A 4,742-nucleotide genomic window follows, 5' to 3' on the forward strand; every position below is an offset into this window, starting at 1 on the left:
AGCTGGTTGGATGAATGAGTTCGAATGATTAGCTGTATCTGGAAAAGATTTGGAAGCAACATGCTGCTCTTGCAAATCAATTCTCTGTAGTTGCGATTCTAGTTGAAGGAACTCGATCATCTCATGCGCATGTTGAAGATGCACTTGAATGTTAGAAAGAGTGGTTTTGCTATCGTGCGCCATGTCACCGGTTGATGATAATATTAAATCGTTAATAATTTGGGACAACTGAATGTGTGTCGCCATGTTGCCTTGCTTCCTTTGAAGTTAGGCTCGCTTGTCGTAGAAGTCGTGCTTGAAAATTGCGCACTTGAGTTGATCACTGAAATGATAGGCTCACTTGTACTGGTTTTTTATTGCTGATTCTTTTAAACACTTGCTTGAATTGCTGATTGTATGCTCGCTTTGCTTGAATGAAACGTTATGAATGTTTTAATGAACTTTACACAAGCTTGCTTTTTGTGCATTGAACTGTCGCACTGGATTTGGTTACTTGACACGTTCACTTGATCTTAGTGCACTTACTATAGACACATGCTTGTTTTAATGCTTACTTGAAGATTAGCAATCATGCTTATTTGATGATGATTTCTTGCTTGATTATTTTATGAACACACTTGCTTGATTTATTGTTTTTACTTGAAATACGTGTTTGCTTGATTGTTTTGAATGACACGCTCGCTTGTTAATGATTGTTGTACTTGTTTTAAACCCATGTTGTCTTGAACTCTTGGGTGATTACTGCACTTAGTGATGCACTGAATGTGCTGAAAATGATGGGTGTCGAACACTGTCAAAAATGAACCCAAATGACAAATGATAAATTCAATGTTCAAGTAACAATTGACTTGAATTAATGATGTACTTTAACAAATCAAATGAGGGTGTCGGTTACAACTGAAAATGCACCTGGACAATTCAATTAAACATTGCAAGTGATACAGAAAGTGTTCATAATGTTGATGTCGTTTTGACTTGAAATGCTTGAGTGTGTAGCATCCTTAACTTGATGTTTTGAATTAGCTGTTGTGAAATGTTGTTGTAGAATATTCCTTTTATCAAGTCAATGATGTGACGCCTTGTGATTATGAACTTAATTGATTATGGGAGCTTTGATTTCAGGAGCTTGATCGATGAATTGTTTTGTAAACTTTTCTTATGTGCATGTAGTTGTTTTATTGAAGCATAAGAAAAAGAGCATTTTTACAAAATTGACACAAGTCATGCAAACGCATACACATGGTGTACCTAAGATCCCCTTATTCAATTTCAAGCGGATCTAGGACATGATCACCACAAAAATATATGTTTTTATTAACCTTAAAGATACATCATCATGACAATGTCTTCAGTGAGGTGTCTCAAGCACAGACTCAGAACTCCTTGGTGTCAAATTGTCTTCAAAAACTGACTCTAAAACAATGATAATGCTAAGCTCTAGCATCAAAGTTAACTTTAATATATGTTTTACCTCTCTTCAAAATTACCTTATTTCTCCAAAACACAAAATCAATACACCTGATGAACTAATCCTCTTTCTTATCCCACTCCTTATATCTCCAAAAATTATCCACCTCTTATCATTGCAAAAAAATTTTACAAATTAAATATCTCACCTTATCACTCCATTACCAAACACCCCTCTATTTTGAAATTCCACTTTAAAAAGAACATACATAATGACTAGCCCACATAGTCTTTCATAAAACATACACTCCTTTTTAACTCCCATTAATTCTTTGGGTGAAGTTCCTTTTAAAAAGTGAATTAAATCTTATAAAATCCTCCTAGGTGGCCACCCTATTCTGAAAACCTTGAGAAAGTCAAACCAAAATTTTCACAAGTTTATAAGATCATTGGTAGTGTCTTTGACCAAATATGCCACGACTGCTGGGAAACCCAATGCAAGGTACAAGAAACACCTCAGTCAGGAAGTGGCTACTAGTATTTAGTCATTCGCCGATTCAATTCTGAAACTTGAGAGGGCCAAGATGGAGATGCTTAAAGATTCAGAGTGGCTACAAGCTGAGATGGAGGCGAGGAGAGTTGATATGGAGTTGAAGAGAATGGAGATTATTATGAATACTTAGTTGGAGATTGCGAAGCTCTTCTCCAGAAAGATGAAGAAGAAGAAACTTAAGAGGAAGCCCAATACTTTAGAGTCACTGGAAATTTCTTCTCCCAGCAATAATGGCAGGGATAGCAATGGTGCCCTTCCTCCTCTGAATTGTGGTAGCTATTAACTCTTCGGTGATTATGTCTCCTTCACACTTGCAAATAGGTTTCACATTGCTTGTAGATTGCACTTGTTGTAATTTCTGTTTACTGGACAATAGATCATACGTATCTCTTTCACACAGATCTCCAAAACTTAAGAATCCACCAGGAAAAGGTCCAACCTTACAATTTGCATAAATGGAGAAACAATGCTTCCTTTCTAGGCTCGTTCTAGTGAACAATAACACTATCAACTGATGGTGTTCCTCAAATTTTATAATTGATTAAATTCAACTCTTATAACCCGATATTTAAATTTTTGGCCTCGACCTTTACACATAAGATGTTCAACATGGGTTCATAAAATGTTTACAACATCCACGGACAATTTTCCTGCAAAATGTTTTTGAACGTTCCACAACTTCATTGCTCTAGATCGTAATTTTTTACTTCTCCATAGCTTTACTCCACGACTACTCATTACAATACTATGATATCATCCTTGCGCAGATATGCTCATGCACAAGACTTCTCCAACCTATAATTTCCACGCACAAATCTCAATGTTGCTTCAACTTGTTCATCATAGTTCCACGTTGTAATAACTTTAAATTTGAGAGCGTGTCGAGGGACTCGTCCATCAAATTTATGCAACTTTGATAGGCTCTTCTCGTCAGATCCTGTTCGCTCCACTTCTGTAGCTTTCCAACATGCAGCCCTCATGCAATTTCCCAATGATGGCGGGTCTTGACCAGTCCTCAAGCAATAAGCAAATAAACAGATCTGAACCTTATTAGATCCGATACCACATGAATAAGAATCACAAAGCCATATAACCATATGCACATCAAATTAACACACAAAAATTAAACTGGCAGAAAAGGCAGAGAGCCATCATGTGGTATCTCATGCCCATGTAATTTTCTCTTTTTATTCAAATAATTTAATAATACATTTAAATACATGAGCAAGTGGTCCGAAGATAGTGCGTCTATCTTAGACTCACTTGGTTGAGACAATTTCTCAACTTACACTAATTTAGGAGAGCTAGTTGGAGAGAATCTCTCATCCAAACTAGAATCCTTAGTTTGAGGAATTCTCATGATTTTATTTATTTAATTTAATAATTGGATTTATTATTGACTTTTAAGAAAGTAAGGCTAATAACATTAATATTTACATAAAGAAAGTTTATTTTCATATGATGATGAAATGACATGTACTCTTTGAAGGGACAACCAATACCACTAGAGGCTTCATAGGCCAAGTAAAATCTTAAGTTTGAATCTAGGTTTTTTGGAAATCAAGTCAAAGAAACTACTCAGAGTTTGATTCAAACTCAAACCATATATGAAATTTTAACTTACAAGTCAAATGCAAGTCAAGTTGATTCAATGAATCTAAATTGAAATCTTGCAAAAAATATTCATTTGGTAATATGTAAAAAGGAGAATAAAAAAACCCCCTCAATTTTGTTTGTCTTTCTAACTTGATGACACAAAAACCAACTGTTGGGTGTGGAGCCTGATTATCTTCTTTATTTAGAGGTATCACCGCATTGGACCCCAGTTCGTAATGTGGCAGGAATGTCGCCCGTAATATTTACACTGCAAGGGGGGTCCGAGGGGGCCACTGCGATCTTTGGAAGCCCCCCCGCCCCCGGCCCCAGCAAGGAATTGGGGCGGTGCCCTCGAAGCTAAAAATAGATGTAAATTTGCCATGTAAAATGTTGTAATTTCATAGTCAATCTAGGTTGTTCATCAGGCGAAAATGTATGTTAGATTACACTTTTTACCCTTTTTTGAGGAAAAAAATATCATTTTTAGATGTTCTTCAACTTTCAGCAAGCCAAACCAATTTTTCTGTTTAGCTTTTCATTTTACAACCCCCCCCCCCAAAAAAAAAAAACTTGTCAGAAATTTTATTAGCTCTCTATTACTTATTTTTTGGAATCATTTTATTCACATTTGATATGTCAACTTAGCAATTGTTTGACTATGTGTTCTTTAAAAATCAAGGGATTCATAAAAAGTCATGTTTTTTGGCACCAGTGTATTCTTTATTAGCTTGGCGGTTTTGAAAAAAAAATGTGTTGCAACAATCTATACATACTCTACTTTAATATCATTATATTTACAAAACCAACTGATGCACATCATAATTACTAGAATTTTTTGAATTGAATATGAAAAAACTGTAGATTTTGAAGATGTTTAGCATAGTGTCAAGTTTCTCAACATATCCATAAAGTTTTCATATTTTTTACAGCATATTTGGGAAGATACAAAATTTTGATTTCACTTAATCATAATGAGCTTTAGAATCTTTTTGCACACATTTTATTAAAAAATTAATTAAAATTAGAAAATATCTAAGAAAAATTCCATAAAACATCTCTCTATTGAAAGTAGATTCAGTTATGCAAATGCTAGTATTGGCTCTAAAAGTAAATTCACAAAATTTGATGGAGTTTAACCATTCTGAAGTTGGAGAAGGGCGACCAAAGCCGAGCTGTTGCAGAGTTG

This window comes from Pinus tabuliformis, chromosome 7 (genome assembly GCF_031772625.1).
Source record: "Pinus tabuliformis cultivar Carrire ecotype Pingquan chromosome 7, CPIR1, whole genome shotgun sequence".
NCBI lineage: Eukaryota > Viridiplantae > Streptophyta > Pinopsida > Pinales > Pinaceae > Pinus > Pinus tabuliformis.